At 48.9% G+C, this 26,938-nt stretch overlaps 2 non-coding genes across 2 annotated transcripts; one reads left to right on the top strand and one right to left on the bottom strand.

Annotated features, from left to right (window-relative positions):
* The first annotated feature begins 20,976 nt into the window (after positions 1-20,976).
* TRNAR-UCU lies at positions 20,977-21,048 on the top strand. Its single transcript has one exon. It is a non-coding gene; the product is annotated as a tRNA-Arg (tRNA).
* A 1,383-nt stretch (positions 21,049-22,431) lies between these two features.
* Positions 22,432-22,504, bottom strand: TRNAV-AAC. Its single transcript has one exon. It is a non-coding gene; the product is annotated as a tRNA-Val (tRNA).
* Between the last annotated feature and the right edge of the window lie 4,434 nt (positions 22,505-26,938).

Genomic DNA, 26,938 nt, shown 5'->3' with positions numbered 1-26,938 from the left:
AGCCCCAGTGGAATTTGGGGGGCAGAGACTGGGGCCTGGTGGGGGGATCCCCTGTGGTGTGGGGGGAGATGGGGGGTGTCAGGCAGGGAGGGGAGAAGCTGGAGTTGTAGGGGGGGGAAGGTCAGTGGGAGGCGGGGGGGGTGTTGAACTGTCTCTGTGCAGCCAGGAAATTCCCGGGGGGGGGGTGGCGGGCGGGGTAAGGGGGGAGGGGGGTTAATTGGATCCTGTCCCTGTTTGTGCCACTTGCCTCTCGCCCCCGATACAAATTCTCTCTAGTTCTGCCCCTTTTCTCTCTCAGTGTCTCACACGGGGCTATAAAATCTGGGGCGATTCCCCCCCTTTCCCCTCCAATGATCAGCTCTCCCATCTCCCCCGATTTTCCCCGTTCTCCCCATGAGTCTCAAACGTCAGTTTAAAAACTTCTCTAGTGAGGGGCATTTTCCCACCCATTTTATCTGCAGAGATTTGTCCCTGTGTAGGTGGGAAATTGTTGCCCTGAGTCATTCCCCAGCACATGGCTGCCCCTGGAGTGGGCGTGGGATGGCTCAGTGGTTGGAGCACTGGCCTGCTAAACCCAGGGCTGGGAGCTGACTCCTTGAGGGGGCCAAAGGGTCAATGTTGGGATATTGTTAGCCTTTTCCAGAGGGTCTGGCTGGAGAGTCTTGCCCACATGCTCGGGGTTTAGCTGATCGCCATATTTGGGGTCGGGAAGGAATTTTCCTCCAGGGTACATTGGCAGTGGCCCTGGAGGTTTTTCGCCTTCCTCCGAAGCATGGGGCAGGGGTCGCTTGCTGGTGGATTATCTGCTACTTGAAGTCTTTAAATCATGATTTGGAACATTCAACAGCAGAGTCAAGGGAGAGAATTAGTTCAGGAGTGGGTGGATCGGCTTATGTGGCCTGCATCTTGCAGGAGGTCAGACTAGATGATCATAATGGTCCCTTCTGATCTTGAATTCTATGATTCTATGATTTAGTTGGGGATTGGTCCTGCTTTGAGCAGGGGGTTGGACTAGATACCTCTTGAGGTCCCTTCCAACCCTGATATTCTATGAGATGCCGGGTCTCTGCCAGGGCAGGGAAGGGAGGTGCACATGTCCCCCATGGGGACTGCCCAGACCCCTGTTTCCCAATCCCAGTTGTTGCCCCCTAACTACCAACACAGTTGCCCCCAACCATCAGTTGCCAGTCACCTGACCGTCCCCCACTGCTGCCCCCTTCCTTTATCCAGGGACCTTTCAGCTCCCCCTCCCTTGCCCTTTTAATCAGCTCCTCAAAGGGCTCCCTGCTGCCCATGGGAATGGTGGGGGTGGGGGGAATCATTACTTTGTGTTTATGTATTGGACTGTTGAATAAAATCCAGTCCAACAGTCCTGCTTTTCCACTAGTTCGTTAACAGCAATATAAAATCCCCTCAGATATTGGTGTTTTTCTCTCATGTTATCAAATACGCAGTTTGTGACACATTTGCTTTGCAAATCTCAAAGATTCATATAAAATACCCTAAACATTTGCCCCACTGCTCTCTAGTTGTCTATTTCTAATTGAATATGCCCTGAGATTTTTCCCCTGTCTCTCTAATTATAAAATACTAAGAAAATCTCAGATTTACACCTTTTCTCAGATTCTTGAACCTGGATATAAAATGTTTGCAAATGTTGCCCATTTCCTCTTTATTCATTTATCAGATATTCATTGGAAACACTCACATTTTACCTCCTATCAACAACTGATATAAAATCCCTCTGATTTTCCACTTGTCTCTCTATAATTTGCAAAATGGATCCAAAATATCTCAAATTTCCACCCTTTCTCTTTCATTTCTGAACGTTGCTCTCAAAGCTCAGGTTTTGCCTCTTTCTGTGTCATTATCAAATGTCAGTTAAAAATCCTCTCGGGTTTGGGGCTGTTCCCCATATTTCTAAATCCCTGCAACTTCTTCCTTCGAGGGAACCTGTTGCCCTGAGTTCTTCTCCATCCTGGATGTTGTAGGGGGTGAAATTGCCCAGAGATCATCTTTCCCGTCTCCTTTGTGAATCATTTGGTCCCTCCTTTACCTCTGTTAAAATGTTTGCCGAAGAAAGAGACCAGCCACATATTTAATACCCATCAAGGCCAGAGGCCTCCCCCGTTTGGGGATCGGAGGTTCCCAGCTGGTAATGGGAGAGTTGGCTGGACCCTTTTCTCCAGCTGGCATGGGATGAGGAGGTCACTCTGAGTGCAGTGTGAGTTGAGAAGTATCCCAAACCCCTTGGCAAATGGCCTCTGTGAGGGGTTGCTTCCCGCAGTGCTAAGATCTGGGGGTGAGGGAGGTGGGAAGGGGGTCAGCACTGCCGCACAATGGTCTCTTCCCCAGCATTCTGGACTCATTCTTTCTGAACTCTGGTTTCATTGAGAACATTTGTTAATCCAGAGTCACTGTATGGAAAGACAAGGAGTGACTCCGGATTGACAGTGGGGCGAATGAGATCAGCAATTCTCCCTGTGAGCCGGGGGTCTCATTAGCTGCTCTCCCCAGAGAGCTAAAGGAGGGAAGCTGCTCAAACGCTCTGTCCCTCTCTGCTCAGGATACTGGGGTTCAGCTTCCTGGGTGAGACGCTGCAGCCTCCATTGTGATCTGGGAGACCAGGCTTAGCAGCTGCTGCTCCCCCAGCAGGGTTCTGTGCTGGGAAGTGACCTTAATTAAAGCTGCTTCTCTGCCTGGCCCAGGGGATGACTTTCTCCAGCTGGTCCTAGCCCCCTAGGGCAGCCCTGGGCCCTGTTAATACTAAATTCTGAGCCAGAGTCTCCAGGTAACTGAAAGACCTCAGGGAAAGTCCTGGGGTCTGGCAAGAAAGTGACTCTGCACAAACAGCCCCTCCTCATTTCTCCTCCCAATAGCAATTGCCAGGAGAAAATCCAGCCCTGGGAGAGCAAAGCCCCCAGTAATGGGACTGTCCCAGCCAGAGGGGCAGGGAGAGAGGACAGGGGAAGGAGAGACTGAAAGGGGCAGTGGGAGAAATGAGGTGGGGGAGAGATTTCCAGCTCTCTAGTCCACCCAGACACATGTATTGCTGCATCCCTGGGCAGAACCACTTTCCAGTGAACAAAACAAGGGTCAGAGAGAGGAAAAGCCAGTTCCTGACTCCATATTCCCCCTGCTGGGGTGTGGCTGCCGTGGGGTCAGTGTCCGAGGGAATCCCCCACAGTGACTCCTTTGGTTCTGCTCTTTTCTAGCCTTGTGTTCAGAGACATTGTTAGGGGGTGAGGGGAGGGAGAAGGGAGGTTAAAAATGTCTCTGTGGGCTTAGCCTGGCAGGAGGGGCCAGATCTACATTGTAATAAATAGATTGAGCATTTCCCAACATGGCAGGATCTAGGGTGTCTGTCTGCAGGGAAAGGGCCTGGGGGAATTCTGATGTGAAATTAACTAAAACCGGTTGTGAGACGCCCACAACTGCCCTTCTCCCTCAGACAGGCTGCAGAATGACGTCCATGTTTTGCTCCAGCTCATCCCAGCCTGGCGTGGGACAGGGAAGAGAAATGGCTGCAGTGGAGCCAACTCAGGTAGAGATTATCGGGGGGTTGCTGGTGGGTTCCTGCTGGAGGAGAGGGAGAGCAAATACACCGGAGATGGGAAGGTTTGCACAGTCTGGTCTGGAGGTTGGAGCGGGGCAGGAAATTCACAGTGTGGGGAAAGGAGGAGGCCAGGGTGTGGCAAACCTGCTGGGAGTTATTTAATAAGTGCCCTAGATTCTAGGAACAGACCCAGGAGGTTCAGAGGTGGAAATGCCCTAATTTGTGAAGAAAGAAAATAGCCCACCTACATGGAGCTAGTCAAACTGACCAGACTCCCAGTGCTGGAGCCTGACCTCACTAACCAGCGGCTGCTGTGAGATATGAAGGGGGCACCCATGAGTCAGGCTTATTGGAGCTGCCTCTCCCTTCATATCCCGCTCCTCACAATGGGGAGGCTATTGGGCTTCCTACCAGGGAGCTCTCCCTGGACCCTGCTAGGGGCTCCATCTCCTGTATCAGTCGGTGGCCAGTAGGTGTGTGATGGATCTGCTGGGAGAGACAAGGGGCTCTCTCTTTGTCCCCTCACCCTGGTATTTGCTGGATACGCTGAGCGGAGTGGGGGTGGGACTCTGTTGACTGCGATCCACCCAGAGCTTCCATTTGATTGGCTCCTCTCTGCCACAAATAGTGGGGCTGTGAGTGGGGAAAGAGGTCCTGAGTGTTGGACTCTTGCTCTTTCAGGGGCCGGTGACCTTCGAGGAGGTGGCTGTGCAATTCACCAGGGAAGAGTGGGCTCTGCTGGACTTTGCTCAGAGAGTCCTGTATTGGGATGTCATGCAGGAGAACTATGAGACTGTGACCTTGCTGGGTAAGGGTTCCTGTCCCCTTGGATCTGGGAAGGGGAAATGAAGAGTTAAGGTTCACGCCAGCCCCACAATGCCACCTCTACTCTGTCCTGTTTCAGCATCACCCCAATATGCCAGTGACACACACACACTACCAGAGACCCTCCCCTGCTGCAGAACACTTTAGGAACAGAGTACAGGAGCTGTATTGCACAGTGTCAAATATCTCCTGTTTGCTCAAGTAAAACTGAGGGTTAGGTGCGGCATAATCAGCAGAAGCTTCCTACCCCTGATTTCTCAAACTCTGAGCCTTCTCCACCCAGACCACAATAATGCTTGGGGTGTAACGAGCAGGCTGCTGGAGTCAGAGCTGCTGGTCCAGGGTCACTTATCACACAGACACTCCGTGCGTCCTTGAATGCTGGCTGGGGGTATCCAGAGAAGGAAGCTCAGTGGCGGATTTAGCGTTAGTAGGGCCCTGTGCTCGGCTCCATTTTAGGGGTCCATCCTTGGGACATAGGCAAGAAAAAGAACATTCTCTCATTTCCCTCCCCTGCTGCAGAACACTTTGGGAACAAAGCACGGGAGCCGTATCGCACAGTGTCAAATAGCTCCTGTTTGCTCAAGTGAAACTGGGGTTAGGTCTGGCATAACTGTTCCATACCCCTAATCATTTTTGTTGCCCTTTTCTGAACCTTTTCCAATTCCAATATATCTTTTTTTGAGATGCGGCGACAACATCTGCATGCAGTATTCAAGATGTGGGTGTATCATGGATTTATTTGCTGTTTTTACAAATAGGGTATATGATATATTCTGTCATTTCTATCCCTTTCTTAATTATTTCCAAAATTGTTCGCTTTTTTTCACTGCTGCTGCACACTGAGTGGACGTTTTCAGAGAACTATCCACAGTGACTCAAAGATCCATCTCTTGAGTGGAAACAGCTAATTTTGACCCCATCATTCTGTATATAGTGGGGATTATGTTTTCCAATGGGCTGCACTATGTGCTATCCTGACATCTAGTACTGCTGAGATCCTGCATTCAGTGATATCCCTGCCCTTCCTGTTCCCTTTCTCCACTGAACCCCACCAGCCCATGCTTCCTGTTCCCAGCTTCCCCAGGACTCTCTCGCTGTCTCTGAACCTTTCTGTCAGCAAGAAGCAGTACCAGGGACAGTTGCCCTCTGTCTGGAGTCTTTGATTTCTGGGACATGGATTTACTTTCTCTGTGTTGTAAGAGGCTCTGTCATAATGAGTGTCTGTGACATTACCTAGAGTACAATCTGGACTGTTAAATAGCTGTGTCCCCTCAGTTCTCCAACCTGGGGTGCCTTTTCCACTGTTTTCCCGCGAGAACAGCCCCTCTTGGCCAATTAACACACAGTCTCCAGCATGTAACTCTCTCCCAGCTACACACTATTGAGTGCTGCTAGACAGCCACTCATGAATTACACCTCAGGAGAAAACCAGCAAATTCTCAAGTGCCCAACTTTCCCCCAGAAATGTGCGTCTTGCACTGTCCAGCACGCTACTGGACAACGCAAGCTCATATGAAGTCTGTCATTTCATCAGTGGAAAATGACATGCACCAGCTTGTTATCCGAAAGGGAGTTTCCAACACACTTTAATCCAAACACACTGGTTAGATAAACAATAAACCAAGATTGTTAACTACCGAAAACTAAAACTAGGCCCAGCCCATGAAAGGGGCACTCCCAGGAGAGACTTTATAAAGGCTGGAACATCGAACAACTTTGTAAACCTGAGACAGCTGTCTTGGGGACAATGACAGGGAGAATCCCCCAAAGTGACTCCTTGGATTCTGCTCTTCTCTGGCCTCTGATTGTTCCTTCCAAAGTAGAGTACTTTGCACTTGTCCCTACTGAATTTCATCCTCTTTCCTTCAGCTCATTTCTCCAGTTTGTCCAGATCATTTTGAATTTTAATCCAATCCTCCAAAGCACTTACAACCCCTCCCAGCTTGGTATTGTCCACCAACTTGATAAGTGTAACAGAGAGACTGTTACTGGGAGGGTTTCACCATGTGTCAGAGGGTTACACCCTGGTGTGAGGGCGCTAGCCCTGTACTGGGATAAGGTCACTCTGTGCTTCACAGTGTGGCAGAACCTAGAATGTCCATTAGCAGGGGAAAACCTGGGGGGAATCGGCTTGTGGAATGGACAAAAGCCCTGTCTGAATTATTACACCTTGCCCTTTTCACCCCAGCAGGCTACAGAATAACGTCCATGGTTTGCTCCAGATCATCCCGTCCTCCCTGGGGGAAGGAAATGGCTGCAATGGAGCTGGCTCAGGTACGGGATTCTCAGGGAGCTGGTGGTGGGTTCTGCTTGGAGGGAGAGGAGCAGTAAATGCATAGTAGGGTGGGAATTGCTAGAGGTGGTGGTAGGCAGGAAATATCTCGGGTGGCGAAAGGGAGGGGACAGGATGTGACAAACCTGCTGACACTAGTGTAGTTTAAGGTGTGATGGGTTGTCACCCCCAGGGGGCAGTCTGGGAACCACTGTGCCCTGTAACCCTCAAGCTGGGTTGGCCCTTCTCACACTGCTTTGCTGGAGATTCCACCAGCCTCTCCAGGGCCTGTTATCACCCAGCACGATAGCAGGTGGCGCCATGCACCCAACTAAGCTACCTGAGTACTTTACCTGAGCCACTCAAGGAGAGAGAGAAAACAACCAATTTCCCAGCTCCCCAACCTTGCACACTTGCTGTAGTATAAATTCAGAATTATACCCTCTTATAGTGCACAGAGATCTCTATAATGTAAGTTCATTAATATAGTTCGCCTTCCCCTCGATATGGGAAAGATGTGCACAGCGAGCTTGTGCTAACCCAGCTGAGATTTTCCCCAGACCCTTCACTCAAAATACGCTGGTTAAGATAAAGCATAAAACAAGTTTATTAACTGCAGAAAGATAGATTAATTGCTTATAAGTGATAACAAACAGATCAAAGCAGATTATTTAGCAAATACCGAAACTCAAACTACGCCTAACATACCATCTGGATAGAATTTGAATTAGCAGTTTCTCACCCTGACTAATTGATACAAGCAGTCCACCAAGTTTCCATACACAAGCTAGAAATCCCTTTACCCTGGGACCAGCACTCCCCCGACTTCAGTTTTTGTTTCTTAGGTGTTTCCAGGAGTTCTCTTGTGTGGAGAATGAGACCAAGGGATGATGTCACACCCCACCTTATGTAGCTTTTCCATATGGCGGGAACCCTTTGTTCCAAACTCAGTTCCCAGTCCAGTTTGTGGAAAAATACAGGTACTAAAATGAAGTTTAGTGTCATGTGGTCTGGTCACAGGCCCTGCTGCGTCATAGTATCCATGTCTAATTGGCTGGCTGAAACATTCATAGGAAGGCTAAGATCTTCCACAGTCCATTGTCTTTGTTGATGACCCATCAGCACTGTCTGGCTCCTTCATTGTTCTACCTGAAAGGCTCGTTGTGGGTGTTACCCAGAGTAAGCACATTTGAAATACAGATACAGAGTCAATATCCATAACTTCAGATACGAACATGATATGTGCACACAAATAGGATAATCATATACAGCAAATCATAATGTAAGGCGTTTGATACGGTACCGCATGAAGAATTACTGGTTAAATTGGAAAAGATGGGGATTGAAATGAAAATCCAGAGGTGGATAAGGAACTGGTTAAAGGGGAGACTGAAGCGGGTCATATTGAAGGGTGATCTGTCGGTTTGGAGGAAGGTTACCAGTGGAGTTCCTCAAGGTTCGGGTTTGGGTCCGATCTTATTCAATCTATTTATCACTGACCTCGGAACCAAAAGTAGGAGTGGGCTGATAAAGTTTGCGGATGACACGAAGTTGGGAGGTATTGCCAATTCGGAGAAGGATCGGGATATCCTCCAGGGAGATTTGGATGACCTTGTAAACTGGAGTATTAGTAATAGGATGAAATTCAATAGTGAACAGTGTAAGGTTATGCATTTAGGGATGACTAACAGCAATTTTAGTTATAAGCTGGGGACGCACCAGTTGGAAGTAACGGAAGAGGAGAAGGACCTCGGAGTCCTGGTTGATCGCAGGATGACTATGAGTCGGCAATGTGATGTGGCCGTTAAAAAAGCTAATGCGGTCTTGGGATGCATTAGGCGAGGTATTTCTAGTAGAGATAAGGAGGTGCTAGTCCCGTTATACAAGGCGTTGGTGAGACCTCATTTGGAGTACTGTGTGCAGTTTTGGTCTCCCATGTTTAAGAAGGATGAATTCAAACTGGAACGGGTACAAAGAAGGGCCACTAGAATGATCCGAGGAATGGAAAGCTTGTTGTATGAAAGGAGACTTGAGGAGCTCGGTTTGTTTTCCTTAACCAAAAGAAGGTTGAGAGGAGATATGATTGCTCTCTTTAAATATATCAGAGGGATAAATACCAGGGAGGGAGAGGAATTATTTCAGCTCAGTACTAATGTGGACACGAGAACAAATGGATATAAATTGGCAGTCGGGAAGTTTAGGCTTGAAATTAGACAAATGGTTTCTAACCATCAGGGGAGTGAAATTCTGGAACAGCCTACCGAGGGAAACAGTAGGGGCGAAGGACCTCTCTGGCTTTAAGATTAAGCTTGATAAGTTTATGGAGGGAATGGTTTGATAGGATAACGCGATTTAGTCAATAGGTCAATAACGTGCCGCCACTGGTAATTAGTACCGAGGGTCAATGTTGGGATATTGAAAGTCTTTTTCCCGAGTGTCTGGCTGGAGAGTCTTACCCGCATGCTCGGGGTTCAGCTGATCGCCATATTTGGGGTCGGGAAGGAATTTCCTCCAGGGTAGATTGGCAGTGGCCCTGGAGGTTTTTCGCCTTCCTCCGCAGCATGGGGCAGGGGTCACTTGCTGGAAGATTATCTGCTACTTGAAGTCTTTAAATCAGGATTTGGGGACTTCAACAGCTGAGTCAAGGGAGAGAATTATTTCAGGAGTGGGTGGGTCAGCTTTTGTGGCCTGCATTTTGCGGGAGGTCAGACTAGATGATCATAATGGTCCCTTCTGATCTTAAGTTCTATGATTCTATGATAACTTTTCCAGTGAAACCACACATGATGCATCTTGTACAAAATACATCATAATTATGTCCTCATCATATTATAACCATACCACTATGATGAATATGGGGTGTAGTGTCAGATAGGGCCTAATTTCAAGGCATAGGAGTTGGGAATGGAACTTCCCCTCTTTGTGGAACAGGAAATAACCCTCCAGCCAGGACTGGGAAAACTTCCCAGACTCCCAATGCTGGAGCCGGAATCTACTGACACTTCATTAGTTACCACCAACCCCAATAGTTGTGGCAACTGCAAACTTTATCAGTGATGATTTTATACTCTCTTCTAGCTCATGGATAAGAATGTTAAATAGCACAGGGCCAAGAACCAATCCCTGCGGGAACCTGCTAGAAAGAAATCCACTCGACCACGGTTCCCCATTTACTATCACAGTTTTTAATCTATTTAATGTATGCCGTGTTTATTTTGTATCATTCTAGTTTTTTAGTAAAAATATTGTGCTGATCAAGTCATATCTTTACAGAAGTTTAGGTATATTACATCAATACTATTAGCTGCAACCAAACTTTTGATCTCATCCAATAAGGATATCCCATTAGTTTGATAGGCTCTATTTTCTCTAAACCTTTGTTAATGGGCACTAATCATATTACCCTTCTTTGATTCTTTATTAATGAATGAAATCCAGTATTGGCTGCACCATTCTCTTGATGAGTATAGATGTCAGACTTCAGGTCTTTTAGAAAGTCTTGGATACAAGTTATCCGGACCCGCTGATTTAAACATGTCTGATTTTTAATAGCTGCTGTTTAATGTCCTCATGACTTCTTGTTGGAATGGAAAGAGTGTCGTCGTCAACATCTTATGATATGAGTTACATCATCTGTTTTTCTCCAAATCCAGGAGAGAAATATTTATTGAGGACTTTTACCTCTTCTGCATTATTTTTGATAATTCTGCCATTTCTATCTAGTAAAGTTTGCACTTAATATACTTTTAAAAACTTCCTTCTTATTGTCATTGATTGGTCATTGATTTCTGATAGCTTTCTTTATCAATTTTCTACAATTCTAACTTTCTAACTTCTGTTCTTTACTATTGACTTCTCCTTTCTTCCATATATTTTATTTGGAGAGTGTTGGGATTCCTACCAGGGAGACACCAGTAGGGTCCAGAGACAGCTCCATCTCCTATATCAAGCCCTGGCTAGTAGCTATGTGATAAATGTGATGACCCTGCCTCCGTCTGTCAGCTGGGAGACACAAAGGTTCTCTCTTTCTACCCTCTGATGCCACCTGGCTGCTCTAAGCAAGGTGGGGTGGGACTCTGTTAACATGTGCCTCCCAGAGCGTCCATTTCCCTGGTGCTGCTGTTCTGTGAACAGTGGGGTTGTGAGTGGGGCAACAGGTACTGAGTGTTGGACTCTTGCTCTTTCAGGGGCCGGTGACCTTCGAGGAGGTGGCTGTGTACTTCACCAGGGAGGAATGGGCTCTGCTGGACCCCGCTCAGAGAGTCCTCTACTGGGATGTCATGCAGGAGAACTATGAGACTGTGACCTCGCTGGGTAAGGAGTCCTGTCCCCTCCGTTCTTGGAAGGGGAAATGAAGAGTGAAGGTTCATGCCACCCCCACAACACCATCTGTACTCTAACCTCTACTCTGTCCTGTTGCAGCATCCAGGGCCGGCTCCAAGCACCAGCCTACCAAGCACGTGCTTGGGGCGGCACCTTGGGAGGGGGCGGCGATCGGGGTTTGTTTTTGTTGTTTTTGGTTTGGCCAGGCGGCGCTGGGGGCAGGGCGGGGACTTGGGCGGCGCGACGCGGCGCTGGGGGGGCGGGGACTTGGGCGGTGCGACGCGGCGCTGGGGGGCGCGATGCAGCACTGGGGGGTGGGGTCTTGGGCGGTGCGATGCGCCGCTGGGGAGGCAGGGACTTGGGGGACGTAAGGCAGCGCTGAGGGGGGGTGGGGACTTGGGGGACGTGACGCAGCGCTCGGGGGGGGGGTGGGGACTTGGGCGGCACAACGTGGTGCTGGGGGATACGATGCGGCGCTGGGGGGGTGGGGACTTGGGGGACGTGACGCAGCGCTGGGGGGGTGGGGACTTGGGCGGCACAACGCGGCGCTGGGGGGCGCGATGCAGCACTGGGGGGTGGGGTCTTGGGCGGTGCGATGCGCCGCTGGGGAGGCAGGGACTTGGGGGACGTAAGGCAGCGCTGAGGGGCGGGGACTTGGGCGGCGCGACGCTCAGGGAGGGGTCGGGCGGCGCTCGCGGGCGCAGGGCGGCGCTCCTTTTTTTTTGCTTGGGGCGGCAAAACTGTTAGAGCCGGCCCTGGCAGCATCACCCCAATATGCCAGTGACACACACACACTACCAGAGACCCTCCCCTGCTGCAGAACACTTTGGGAACAGAGCACAGGAGCCATATCGCAGTTTCAAATATCTCCTGTTTGCTCAAGTAAAACTGGGGGTTAGGTCCAGCATAACGAACAGAAGCTTCCTACCTCCGGCCTTTTCTCAAACCCTGAGCCTTCTCTACCCAAACCAGAATGAGCTTGGGGTGTAACAAGCAGGCGGCTGGAGTCAGAGCTGCCGGTCCAGGGTTATTTATCACACAGACACTCGGTGCGGCCTTGAATGCTGGCTGGGAGTATGCAGACAGGGGAGCTCCAGCAGCAGAACACTGAATCTCACCCAGGATTACAGATGACACAACTCCTCACTGATCTGGATTGCACCCAGCATGTGAAAATGGCCTAGGTTGGTAGTGACATTTCTTGAGACATGCAGAGTCTTGCTCCCATATCACCAGGTGTAATAACAATAACAGGAAAGGCTGAATATGGAAAACTGATTGTTCAGCTTGCTTTTGACCTGCATCTTATTTTGCAATATATTCCAAATAAGGAAATTAACGTGCAACATATGTGTCATTGTTTGGGGTTTTAAGCTTTAAAAGGCTTGTGTGATTTTTAGCTCAGGGGGACAGTATTCCAATAGCTGTTGCCCCCTGTGCACTTTTAACCAAGAAAAGAACCTCAGGCTGAGCTGATTCAAAATCAATCGTGTGGTCATTTTCCACAACAAGTTCAAGTGGTCCCTGTGATGGAATGTAAATGTCTTCTTCCCACCTTCCCCCTACAGGAGAATGGCTGTTTGACCAGCTGTTTGCCTTGCTGTCTCTGAGGAACTGCTCTGTGGGTGTTCCCCAGAATTGTAACTTTTTCAGTAATATCATACTGTAAAATCTCATAACTTTACATACAGTGTTACTACACATTTTAACAGGAGGATAATATTCAGTAGGTTATGCGTTTTCAAATGATACCTCACAAGCCATACTGTGTACAAAATTGATCATAATTTTCTAGAAGAGTGAACACAGGGGTATAGACTGACACAGTGTCAGTGTGTGTGTCTGTGTATTCCCAGCAGATATGTGGGTATTTCAGTCCCTCATAAGCACAGTGTTCGGCATCTTCAAGGACCTGGGGAACTGGTCCTGGGAATTCACTGGTTTACCAAGTGTGACACTGTATGGAATTGAGAGACACTTTGGTATTAATAATAAAATAATAATATAATCTGATAAAATTGCAATGAATTGTGCTAGATATGCCATGTAAGGTGTCAGTGAAAATGTTATGATTTGCCACGTATGATAATTTTGTTTCTACGTTTGTATCACCTTTGTATTGTGAGTTATAGATATGTAGGGTATATCTGTATTTCCAGACTTGTGCAGTGTTTCTGGGTGACACCCCCAGACATATTGACATCAACACTGCCTAGCCTGTTTGATGGCCCATTCAGGGTCATCAGCTGTACAATGAGCCCATGGAAAGGACCAAGGGGATACACCTATTGAGTCAGCAAGACATGCCGGGGTATGCCTGTTCAATGAGAACTTCAAGGCTTTTCCATGCCACGTGCTGTGAATCTTGTGTTTGGGACACAGGAAGTACAGGCCACATGGCAAAAGGAATATAAAGGGCAGCTGCATCATCTCCATTTGTCTTCAATCCCCCTTCCTACCTCTGGAGCAACTTCTCTACAAACTGAACCCTGGAACAAAGGACTGAATGACCCATCCAAGCTGTGAATGTGTTCCAGACGGACTTTCAAGCCAGCAACTCACCAATACTGCTAAGAACCTGATATATCCATTTTGGAATGTATCTGACTGCTTTTCCAGTCAACTTCTTTCTGTCTTTCTTTTGTTTAAACCTTTAGTTTAGATGCTAAAGGATTGTCTGGAAGGATGGAATTTTGGGTAATATCCAAACCTATACTGACCTGGTGATGTGGCTGACCCTTTGGGGTCAGAGGAACACTTTGTTTATGTGAGCAGAGTTTTTAAATAACCTCTCACTGTACTGGACCTCGCTGCTGATTAGGAGCCAGAGAACTGGGATGGAATAAAGGGGGCCGTGTGATTTCTTTTTTCAGCTTCTCGATAACCCGTGTGGGGGATCAGAAGCACAGTTGGTCACTGGTCGGTGAGTTTAACTTCAGTGTTAACCAGCAGTTTTGGGAGCATCTGCTCTCCCTTTTTCAGCCTGCCCTAACTTTGGCATTTTCAGTGAGAACTGCCCCTGGCCCACCAGGTCACACTAAGCACTGAAGTTAAATTAATAGAATGTTTTTTATGACCAAGTCTTATGAAATCAACTGAACTCCTTTGTTTTCTTTCATCTGAGCAGGGTTTCTAGTTTTCCAACGTGATGTGATCTCCCAGCTGGAACAAGGGGAAGAGCCATGGATCCCAGACCTCCAGCGGTCAGAGGAAAGAGAGATCCTGAGATCTTCCTGCACAGGTGAGGAAACATTAAACCAGGTCAGAATCTGTAAGTGCCTGAAGGAAACATCTGGGATGCCCTACAAAGCTCTTGGGGAGGTCTCTCAGTTCATTACTGTCCCTTGCAGGGCAGTGGTGAGCTGGAGCAGGTTCCCACAGGTTCCCAAGAACCGGTTGCTAAAATTAGACCTCCATGGAGAACCGGTTGTTAAAGGGCCAGGGGGTGGGCAAAGAACTCCGGTCCATGGGCCGGACCATCCTGTTGCTCCCAGGATTCCCAGCTGGGGAGGCTGAGGCTCCCCTGGCCCTTCCCCCGCTTCCCCCCAGCTGTAGCGTGACCAGCCGCCGGCATCAGATGGGCAGCTGAGCTGAGCTCCGGAGTTGCTTTGAGCTGCCAGCAAGGTAAGGGGGGATGCAGCTGCAAGCTCTAGGGCTGCTGGGGGGGCAAGTGGGGCAATTTGCCACAGGCCCCACAGGGGCCCCCGGCCCCACAAGTATGTCTCTGCCTGCCCCGGCCCCTCCCCTGCTCCCCTCCATTAAATCAGAACTTTTTATAGGGAACCTGTTGTTAAAATTTTGGCAGCTCGTCACTGTTGCAGGGGTCATATCCTCAGGGTAAATATAGTTCATGGCTTCCTATAGATCCTAGCAGACACCAGGCAGTAGCTTCCTCCCTTCCCCCCGCCTGCGTATTTGGATGGGATGTGAAGGCTGAATTCATCCCCCTCCTCTCTCCTATCTGGGGGAAGAGTTTGGAGGAGTTCAGCTCCTGATTTTTATTTGACCTGTCTTCAGCACTTGTTTTGGTTTGCTCTTCCCCTTTCCATCCCTGTTTGAGGTTTCTGTCTCTATCGCAGCAGGTGATGCAATGGCATGTGAGAAAGAGGAGCAGAATTCTCAGCCTGAAAATGTTGAGCCAGTGGGTAAAAACAGAGCATTATCTCAAAGATCGAAAAGGAATGTGTCCAGGAATCATGAGCAGGGAAAATCCTGGGAGATTCAGCACAGACCAAAAACAGATCAAGGAAACCAGCCAGGGAAGAAAGTGGATAAATTTATTTCCTGTTGGGGAACTCAGAAGGTCCTCATGGAAACCACAACACAGCAGGATATCCTCAGGCGAAAGAGAAAAAATACATGCAGGGAGTGTGGAAAAACCTTCTCTCACAGCTCAGCCCTTTCTGTACATCAGAGAATCCACACAGGGGACAGGCCCTATGAATGCAGTGAGTGTGGGAAAACCTTCAATCGCAGTTCGCACCTTATTAGGCATCAAACAATCCACAGAGGAGAGAGGCCCTATGAATGCCGTGAGTGTCGGAAATGCTTCACTAGCAGCTCAAACCTTTCTCAACATCAGAGAATCCACACAGGGGAGAGGCCCTTTGGATGCCGTGAGTGTGGGAAATGCTTTACTAGCAGCTCGGCCCTTTCTGTTCATCAGAGAATCCACACAGGGGAGAGGCCCTTTGAATGCACTGAGTGCGGGAAAACCTTCAATCGCAGTTCGCACCTTATTAGGCATCAAACAATCCACGGAGGAGAGAGGCCCTATGAATGCCGTGAGTGTGGGAAATGCTTCACTAGCAGCTCAAACCTTAGATTTAATTTACCCTGGTTCCTCAACTGTTCCTACAGCTCTAGTACCCATCAATCCAAAGACTGAGAGAAATGGAGAGTTCCAATCATTGTCCTTTTAGTATCTTATTGTTCCTCTCTCTGTTTTTTGTGCTGGCCTTTCTATTCTATCATTTTCTGCCTTTGTTTAGTTGGTAACAGTTGGTTTCCATCACTCACGTTTGTTTGTTTAAATCTCTATCCGTTGTGAAATAAATGTTTTGCTTTTTCGATAACTGTACTCAGGTGCTGTGTGAAATACAGTAGCAATGGTCCACAGTAAAACTAGTAACCTGGGATTCTTGGGGAAGAGAGGATCTGGGATTTCACCAAGTATCTGGTGATCCGAGCTGGACCCCAGAGGGGGACACATTGAAGGAACTCAGGGGTTAAGGTGGCTGCTGTAGCTCAGAGGAGGGTCCTTGAGTTCCAGCAGGCTGGTGAGTTTGGTCACTAACATCCAGCTGCCAGATGCAAAACTCCCTCTTCCTTGTGGCAGGTGGCAACAAGGAGACTCACAGCCCTCAGCACCCTGAGAAGGGTCACAATGTGTCTCTATGTTGATCCACCTGGGAATTCACACAGGGAAAGCTCCCGATAGCACAAAACTCTGCCCTATGAAATCATGGAACATGTGCTCTTTGCTCTGTGAAAGCATGTAAAGAATCCAAGCGCTGGAGGACAGGGTTTGGGTGCAGAGCGACCTAGACAAATTGGAGGGTTGGGCCAAAAGAAATCTGAGGAGGTTCAACAAGGAGAAGTGCAGAGTCCTGCACTTAGGACAGAAGAATCCCAGGCACTGCCACAGACTGGGGACTGACTGAGTGAGGGGGGTTTGATAGCAGCCTTCAACTACCTGAAAGAGCAGCAGTGTGGGCTTTCTCCTGGCCACTTTTGCTGGGCTGGGCAGGCAGCCTGGAGGCCTTTCTAGAAGAGCATTGGGAACTGAGTTAGAAAATCCAATGTGAAAACCAGAACCTCAGGTTTAGACTCATTTATTTATAATATTAAATCTTCAATTCTAGTGTCACAGTCAATACAATTGCTTCAGCCTGATAGTTGCCCAAAGGGAAACTTAACTTCTCTCCAAGGGGAGTGGAGAGAAAACACTTTTCAGAGTCCAAGAGAGACAAGGCAGGTGAGGGTAAGATCTTCCAGAGGACCAACCTCTGTTGGTGAAAGAGACAAGCTGTGGAGATAACCCAGCACACTTCTTCAGTTCTGTGTAGCCTGGAAGGTTGTCTCTTCCATAACCTGCAGTTAGAACATAAGAACAGCCACACTGAGTCAGACCAGTTCATCTAGCCCACTCTCCTGAAAGTGGCCAATGCCCGGCGCCCCAGAGGACCCCTGGGACCAACATAGATACAACACCACCACAAACAAGGTTAAAAGTCAATGCACATGGGAGAAGGATCTTGTGTTTCATTCCTTATGTCCATCATGTGGCCATTTCCTTTTCTTCCTTTCTGTTAAAAGCTTTGGTGTTTTGCACAGAAACATTATTTCCCCAGGAGAGACCCAGGAGTGGGGGCTGCATTCCTGTGCCAAACAGTCACTGGAAGGGGGCAGACAAAGGCCTTTAGGACGAGGCATCTGTCACTCTCAAAAGATCATCTCCCTCCTGCAGGTCACTGGCAGCCTGAATTTGTTCCTTATCCTCCCAGAGTCTGGGGGCTGGAATCAGCACTACCCAGCCCCTCCGTATGTAGCAGGAACAAACACAAACCTGGTCTTTAAAACAAGCTGTCCCCTTCCTTCTCAGGGAAGATTTTTCTGTGATTGAAGTTGAGCTTCAGTTCCCCTCTCCTAGGGGCGGGGTGGGTGTGGGGCCAGCTCCCAGTGAGATCTGTTTTCACCTTTGCCCCCTTTCAGCCACTCTGGGATCCTAACTCTGCTCCCAGCTGTCAGGCAGCTTCCAGCTCATCCACCCTGCTCACTAACTCTGTGGTCACGTGTCACCCCCTTTGCCAGCACACAGAGCCTGCAGGAAAGCTACTCCTGCCAGATGCACTGGTATAGTGATGTGCGTAAGTGTCTTCCAAGCAGTTGATCTGGGTTTGATTCCTAGCCAATGCAATAATGGCTTTTCTCTTCTGTTGTTTCCTCATCTGGAAGTGGTTTAATTTCCGTCACATTGTTTTACAATCACATTATCTATAGAATGAAACAATAAATGTGTCAAAGTCCAGCAGGTCATACAGGATGGAGGCACACAAGGGGCTGGAATGTGTCATCTGAGAAAGACAGAACCCTTGGAAACCTGCATCTCCCATCCCCTGGCCTTGCGTGTTATGATTCCAGCTGCGTGAGCTGTTTGTAGGATGTTCCGGCATGGTGGGGAAATGAAGTTTTGAGTCAATTTTTGTTCCTGCAGATTCCTTTGCTGTTACAATTATAATGACATGAACAAAAGGGAGGCACAATAAACATAACCCCCAAATTGCAATACAGGTGGGGAAAGAGACGATCACGGTTAAGCCAAACACATCAAAATAAAAATTAATACAAAAAAGGGGAGGGGGGAAGAGATCAGGTATGTGGAGATCCCCTTGATATTTCAACGCACATTGTTAGAATCCAAGTTCAGACTTGACACTGGAAAACCCGCAACTACCTGTCTCTCTGAACACCTGTGATGAGCAAGATTGAGCTGGGACACCTGTTCTGCTTCAATCATTTATTGTCTCTCTGTTCTCTCCTTCTTCTCCCCCCAATTCCTCGTCTCCAATGTCTCTGCCTTTCTCCTCTTGCTCCCTCTCCCCTGCCCTTTCCCAGGAACTCACAGTCTACAGCATTTAGGACAAGCCAGAGCTCCCATGTTCTGCACATGAGCCTGTGTCAGAGGACGTGGGACCCCGGTCAGAACCAGTCACCAGATCAATATGTCCCTTTATGGGCGACTTCTCTGCCTACTCTGCAATTTACACACACCCCCACTGAAGGGGGTGGGGTACAGCTCTGACTGAGAGGCCTCACAGGAGAAATTTCAGCCCAAAGACAAATTTGTGTGAAACGCTGAGAAGTGAAGAGCCCCCTTCCCCTCCCCCCAAATCCCCAGCACTCTAGTGTCACCCCCATGGCACCAGCACAGGGAACCCAGTGAGATGGGGTTACAGAATACAAGGGGGAGGGAGCAGGGGAGAGAGGTGACAGGGAATCTCTCTTTTTCTTTCTTTCGTCACTTTCTGTTCTTCTCTTTCCTTCCAGGAACTGCAGTCACAGCAGGGAGGGGTTTGTCTCCGTGTCTGTCACGGAGGTGGTAGAAGTGACGGATTCTGTGACTTCCTGCAACCTCCGTGACTTCTGCAGTGGCCACAGCGGCTGACTCCAGGGCCACCCAATCAGCTGGCTCCAGGGGCCGCCCAAGCAGCGGCCAATGCGGCTGGCCCTGGGGACCACTTGACCAGTGGTCCCGAGGGCAGCAGGAGCAGCCACAGCTTGGTGGCCTCTGGCAGCACGTCTGGGGTGGCCAGAGCAGCAGCTGGCCCCCTGGGGCTCCCCCCTGTGTGGCAGCAGCTGGAGTGGCAGCAGCTCTCAGGGCTTCTCCCCTGGTAGCTGGTGCTCATTAGCCATCAATTAAATCAATACGCTTCCCCCTGCAAGTGGATTTAGCCCAGGACCCTCAGAGTCAGCAGCTGTTACGCCCCCTTCTGAGCTCTCTGGTCAGGTGTCTTTGTGCCGGGAGCCTCCTGTTTAGATCCTAAAATAGCATTTTTGCACCAGGGGGGCTGAAATTTTGGACCAGACATTGTAGCTCCACCGTTATTTTACTGAATTGCTTCAAAACAGCAAGTGTAGAAAGTCTCCTAAGTGCCAGGCTCTCTGCCATGGAAACAGCTGCCCCTGCTCTGCAGGAGTCTCTGCGTTCCACCCAGCAACGCACACACCTGCTCCGCACTGAAGGGGGGTCAGACAGTGACGGTAACACAAATCTTCAGACTATTAACCCAGGTCCCTTTCTTTAACCCAGGACGTGCCAGTCACCTGTTAGCCATGGCGTTATCTTCATCTTCAAATACCTCTCAGGACATTGAACAGAGGGAGTGAAACCCCCTCCCCCGAATGGCTCCCTGTTGAGGCGTGTACCGGACCTGCCCCTGGAGACTGTCTGGTTTTATACTCTTAGAGCTTTTTCTCTTCAAACCCCTTATCCCATCTCTGGGCCAACCTCCGCATCTCAGAGTTTAGGATTTACTCTCATCACCCTCCTATGGCACTTTCCATGTGACTGAGACAAAGCAAGTGGGGGAAGCTCCGTGGCTAATGAAAACCAACGCTCTGGGTGAGGCCTGAACTCACACCCACAGCTGTATTTCCCCCTGCATGAGCCACTATAGGTGCTTCTTAGACAAACTTGGGCTGTCGGTGGTTATGTGTGTCTGTGCTTCACCACTTTGGCTGCTCTGTGAAAAACTGATGGTTCACACAGAAGCTGGTGGGTTTTTGTTTTGTTTTAAGCAATTAGAGTCTAGTATATTTTAACAGGCAGAAAATGTCCTATTCTGGTCTAACCCCATTTGACTCCTTCTGTCCATCTTCTTCCTTCCCCCTCAGTGTCTTTCCTTCCCCATTGGGGACATGCAGGGATGAACCCGAGTCAGTCGTGTCACAGAGAGTCAATCTCCTAAGGAATGTGGGTGAAGGATTCCAGCTGAATTAACGCCGCTCACCTGGGTTAGAAACATGTTTCTTTCGAGCACATAGTGGGAAATGGGACATTAATTCAAAGCCAGGATGCAAGGCAGAGGCTTCATGATCTTGATCTCCATGAAGGGAGAGAGGATCCCCAGGAAGGAACAGAGCTTCCTTTAGACTCAAGCTGGGTCTCCTGGAAGTTGGAAAAGACCCTTGGTCACTGAGGATCTCATGGGATCGTGCTGCTCCAGAGGCTCGAGAGTCCTGGGTGCGGGGAGGGTGTCACTGCACAGTCTGAAATGGAAGGGAGGACCCTGGAAGGGACGGGGAGGAACAGAAAATGGAGAGGAATGAAACAGAATAAATGCCTCTTCTCTCTCCCATCCCCAACCCAGCAAGAACTGTTATCAGTGGGGAAACTCCCCACGATGAATGGCAGAGACCACAGAGAAATTTGCCCCATGCTGAGAAGTAAGGTGACCAGACACCAAGTGTGAAAAATCAGAGACTTTCCCCAGGTGCATTGGTGGTATAGTGGTGAGCATAGCTGCCTTCTAAGCAGTTGACCTGGGTTCAATTCCCAGCCAATGCAATCATGTGATGATTCCTCCACTGGGAATTGGTTTAGTTTCAGTCACAGTTTTTCAATGGAATGAGAAAATCAGTGTCCTGAATCCCAACAGGTCATTAAACACCCAGTGGAGGAAGAAAGGGGTGGGACTATATAATGAGCAGTTGGAGTCATCCTGGTATTACAATGCTTGGTTTATTTAAAAAAAAATTCCTTTACTTCCCTCTCCCTTTTAGACTCAGAGCCTTTAAGGTCAGAAGGGACCAGTGTGATCATCTAGTCTGACCTGCTGCACCTTGCAGGCCAAAAGACCCCACCCACCCACTCCTGTAATAGACCCGGGAGGGGAGGCAGCTCCGTACACTGTCCCTACCCCAGGCAGCACATGGAGGCCCTCTGCTCCCCTCCCCAATGCGTGTGCAGAGATGTGCCAGCAGCACTAAGGTGGCTCCCTGCCCACTCTACCTCCGTCCCTCCGTGCTGCTCCCAGAAGTGGCCGGCATGTACCAGCATCCCCTGGGGTGGGGGGAGTGTCTCCACGTGCTGCCCCTGCCCCGAGCACCAACTCTGCAGCTCCCATTGGCCAGGAACTGTAGCCTATGGGAGCTCTGGGGGCAGCGCCTGCAGACAGCAGTACATGGAGATCCTCTGGCCCCACTCTTCTAGGAGCTGCTGCCAGAGGGTTGTGTGTACCGGTCACTTTGGGAGCTGCACCACCCCTCCTGCACCCCACCCCCACCCCCAGCGCAGAGCCCACACCCAAATTTCCTCCCAGAGCTTTGCTTGTCTTCCTTTCACCAGAACCATCCTTCTTCTCCTGGGCTGCAAGTAGCCATCCCTGGGAAGCCAAGAGGCAGGCACAGGATTCTGCCAGGTAAGTGTCCCACAGCGCCGTGATGGACAGTGCGATGAAGGTAAGTCTTCCTGAGGCACAATGAACTGCAATGCAGCGAACCACTGGCCAGGCGGTCGGGGCGAAGGGCATTCACTGGAGGTACAAGCTTGTGAGTGACTCCTGAACACAGGGCCCCTTCCCCTTTTAAGGACCTGCTCCTCATGGCCTGTGACTAGAGATGACTTGGCTGCATCTGGTGGGTCACACTCCACCTCAGCCAGTGTCCATGCTCTGGGTGTGTGATTGCTGCCTAATGAGAGTCCCAGACACTTTGTCTATCTAGGAGCTCTTCTGATCTTCCAGCTGTTCAACCAGTCCCTTCATCCCACAAGCATTCCAGGAGGGAGCGGGAGGGGGAGGGGGAAAGCCACTTCACAGGCATTCAGAGAGGGAGAGGAGACAAAAATGGGAATGGGGGAAGTATAACAGACCTATTGAGCCTAGAAATCACTGCTGCTCCTACAACAGCAGGGACAGGCCACTAGGAGTTGGCAAAAATTAAGCCATCATGTTTCTGCCTGGTTTTGAACCAGGGACCTTTTGCGTGTTAAGCAAATGTGATAACCACTACACTACAGAAACTCTGTTGCAGGGCTCTACCCCTCCCTTCATAAGAACAGAAGAATGGCCAGACTGGGTCAGACCAAAGGTCCATCCAACCCCATATCCTATCTGCCAACAGTGGCCAATACCAGGTGCCCCAGAGGGACTGAACCTAACAGGTAATGATCAAGTGATCTCTCTCCTGCCATCCATCTCCACCCTCTGACAAACAGAGGCTAGGGACACCATTCCTTACCCAGGCTGCCTAATAGCCATTAATGGACTTCACCTCCATGAATTTATCTGCAAAAATAATGAGGAGTACTTGTGGCACCTTAGAGACTAACAAACTTAATTGAGCATAAGCTTTTGTGGGCTAAAATCCACTTCATCAGATGCATACAGTGGAAAATACAGCAGGAAGATATATATATATACACAGAGAACATGAAAAAATGGGTGTTGCCATCCACACTATAATGAGAGTGAGCAGTTAAGGTGAGCTATTATCAGCAGGAGAAAAAAACCTGTAGTGACAATCAGGATGGCCCATTTCCCACAGTTGACAAGAAGGTGTGAGTAACAGTAGGGGGACAAATAAACATGGGGAAATAGTTTTACTTTGTGTAATGACCCACCCACTCCCAGTCTTTATTCAAGCCTAATTTAACGGTGTCCAGTTTGCAAATTAATTCCAATTCAGCATCTCTCGTGGGAGTCTGTTGTTGAAGGTTTTTTGTTGTAATATTGCGACTTTTAGGTCTGTAATCGAGTGACCAGGGAGATTGAAGTGTTCTCTGGCTGTGTTTGAATGTTATAATTCTTGATGTCTGATTTGTGTCCATTTATTCTTTTATGTAGAGACTCTCTGGTTTGGCCAATGTACATGGTAGAGAGGCATTGCTGGCACATGATGGCATATATCACATTGGTAGATGTGCAGGTGAATGAGCCCCTGATGGCATGGCTGATGTGATTAGGTCCTATGATGGTGTCCCCTGAACAGATATGGGGACAGAGTTGGCAATGGGCTTTGTTGCAAGGATAGGTTCCTGGGTTAGTGTTTTTGTTGTGTGGTTGCTGGTAAGTATTTGCTTCAGGTTGGGTGGCTGTCAGTAAGCAAGGACTGACCTGTCTCCCAAGATCTGTGAGAGTGAGGGATTGTCCTTCAGGATGGGTTGTAGATCCTTGATGATGCACTGGAGAGGTTTTAGTTGGGGTCTGAAGGTGACGGCTAGTGGGGTTCTGTTACTTTCTTTGTTGGGCCTGTCCTGTAGTAGGTGACTTCTGGGTACCCTTCTGGCTCTGTCAATCTGCTTCTTCACTTCAGCTGGTGGGTACTGTAGTTGTAAGAACGCTTGATAGAGATCTTGTAGGTGTTTGTCTCTGTCTGAGGGGTTGGAGCAAATGCGGTTGTATCTTAGAGCTTGGCTGTAGACAATGGATTGTGTGATGTGGTCTGGGTGAAAGCTGGAGACATGTAGGTAAGTATAGCGTTCAGTATGTTTCCGGTATAGGGTGGTGTTTATGTGACCATCGCTTATTAGCACAGTAGTGTCCAGGAAGTGGATCTCTTGTGTGGACTGGTCCAGGCAGAGGTTGTAGGTGGGATGGAAATTGTTGAAATCATGGTGGAATTCCTCAAGGGTTTTCTTTTCCATGGGACCAGATGATGAAGATGTCATCAGTGTAGCACAAGTAGAGTAGGGGCATTAGGGGACGAGAGCTGAGGAAGCATTGTTCTAAGTCAGCCATAAAAATGTTGGCATACTGTGGGGCCATGTGAGTACCCATAGCAGTGCCGCTGACTTGAAGGTACACATTGTCCCCAAATGTGAAATAGTTATGGGTGAGGACAAAGTCACAAAGTTCAGCCTCCAGGTTTGCTGTGACATTATCGGGGATACTGTTCCTGACGGCTTGTAGTCCATCTTTGTGTGGAATGATGATGGAGCGTCTACATAGCCAGACAATCCTGCTGTCAGGGTGCCAATGCCTGAGATGATGGGGCATCCAGGATTTCCAGGTTTATGGATCTTGGGTAGCAGATACAATAACCCTGGTTGGGGTTCTAGACTGTCTTATTGCCAAGGGACGGAGAAACTCGGCCAGCAGCAGGGGGTGCAGAACACCATCCTAGTGTTGGGGTGACAGCGCCTCCGGGATCCTGACACCCCTATTGGTTCCACTGCTGGTTGTTTTCCTTTTCCGGTGGGACTTTGGGGAAGTTGCTCCCCCCTCTAGGGCTCCGTCCCCAGCAGGCAAATGGGGATTTCGTACCTTCCCGCTATTGGAAAGTGCTGGGAGAATCCCCCAGCCAAAGCTGCTCTGACAGCGCTAAGCAGCATCTGACCATTCAAGGTCAGAGCGCACTGCCCAGGAGGAGTGTCTGGCTCTGGGGTTTCACTTCAGCCCAGTCTAGAGAGAGGGGCCCAGCCATGGGGTTTGGCTCAAGAAGACCAAGTCTCCAATTCGTTAAGGGCGTTTTGAATTCCAATCCTGAGCTCCAAAGTGCTTGGTGTCAGTTGCACATTTTAGAAGCATGCTCTCCACTCCATTTTCCAAATCATTCATGAAACTATTGAATAGCACCGGACCCCGGACTGATCCCTGCTGGACCCACGAGGTGCCCCCTCTCCGTTGGGCAGCCAAACCTGGAGATGGGCCCTTGGAGTCTGGGCTTTCAACCAGCTCTGCACCCACATGACACTGATTGCATCTAGACCGCATTTCCCTGGTTTGCTTGTGAGAATGTCCTGCGGGACTGTGTCAAAAGTCTTAGTAACCCCGAGATAGATCCCATCTACTGTTTACCCACCTCCACTAGGCCCGGAACCCTGCCAAAGAAGGAAAGAGGCTGGGTTTGGGATGATTTGTTCTTGACAAATCCATGCTCACTCGTCCTAAGAAACAAATTATTCTGTAGGTGCTGCTGACAAACTGATTGGTTAAGAATGTATTCCAGTATCTCTCCAGCTATGGAAGTGAGGCTAGCTAGTCTGCAAGTCCAAGGGGTCTCTTTGTTCCCCTTTGAAAGATAGGTCCTGTCTTGTTCATGGATGGGAAGGGATGTTCTTTTTCAGGGATCTCAGACGAGAACTGGGGCACAACACCTGGTTTGTTAAGGCCACAAAAATGGAGGCAGGAACCTCTTCTCTCCTGCTGGCAAAGAACCCCAGGTACCGAAAAGACAGAGACTCACATCCCTGAATGGGCTTTAAGAAAGGCAGTGGTTAAAAAGCTTGGCCCCGACCATTTCTTGTTTCCGCAGACTAGACATTTTAGCAAACTTTAGAATTCCTTCGTGCTAAACACCGTGAAACTCCCCTTTCTCCTTCACAGAGGGCTTTAACGCCCCTTATCTCACTCAGGCTCACGACTGCCCAGAGCTCGAGAACTATCCCTGTTCCCATTGGACAGATGGGGAGGAGCCTGAGGTCCAGAGAAGGGAAATGATCTACCCAAGGGCCTACACAGCAAGGCAGTGGCAGAGCCAGAAAGAGAAGCCACCAGTTCCGACTCCTGTTCTAACAGACAAAAAAAAACTCCAGAGGCAGGGATAGAGCCCAGGAATTGAAATGGTGGGGAAATTTCATTTAAACCATTTCTGTCAGAAAATCCCATTCAGACTAAACCAGTTTGTTTCTCAAAATCATAACAAGTGGGATGAAAGTTCTTTGCAAAAAGATTTTGTTCAAAACAAAAGCATCTCCTGTTTGTCACAGTGCGTTAAATTGTCTCGTCGCACACAAAGAGGAGACACTTCGATCTCAAACATTAGATAAGATGCTTCAATCTGAGCTAAGTCATTGCTGCTCTTAACAATTTAAAAATAAAAAATACAAATAAAATAGACTGTTTCAGCTATTCTATTATGTCATAATCTGCTCTGAGTAAACGTGATAGGACACCTCATATTATGCACTACTCCTAGTGACACTCTCCAATGGATCCCCATCCTTCACCCACCGTGAGGTAGGTAGGAACGGATCATCATTATCCCTACTTGAAAGAGGGAGAAGCTAAGGCTGAGAAAGGAGAATTGACTTGTCTTAGGTCACACACCCAGTCAGTGGCAGAGTTGGGAATAGGACCCAGGAGCCCTGATTTTCAAACTAACCATCGGCTCTTGAATTTCAGACATTGAATGACCTGAATAAAATGCTCTCAGATGAGCTCCAGACCAACAACAGTGCACAGGAATTATTCAGCAAGTATTTGAGGAGAACTGCAAGGTTAGAGAGAATCGTGAACTGCTCAGAGACCATTAATGTAGAGAAGCAGCAAAATTCGTCAAACACAGAACTGGTTCTGACTTATTTCCTTGGTCTTAAAAGAGACCAACAAGGACCTGAGTCTCCTCCCTGTCAATTACCACCTGCTCAGCCAATCAGGGTAGAGACTGAGAAAGGGAGGCTGAGGGTTCTAACCAGAGAGCCCAAAGGATGGCCCAGGTCACTGGTGGGGATCAAA

The sequence above is a fragment of the Mauremys mutica genome, unplaced genomic scaffold (genome assembly GCF_020497125.1).
Source record: "Mauremys mutica isolate MM-2020 ecotype Southern unplaced genomic scaffold, ASM2049712v1 000772F_np12_subseq_88753:116474_obj, whole genome shotgun sequence".
Taxonomy (NCBI): Eukaryota; Metazoa; Chordata; order Testudines; family Geoemydidae; genus Mauremys; species Mauremys mutica.
This window is presented reverse-complemented; position numbering and strand designations above follow the sequence as displayed.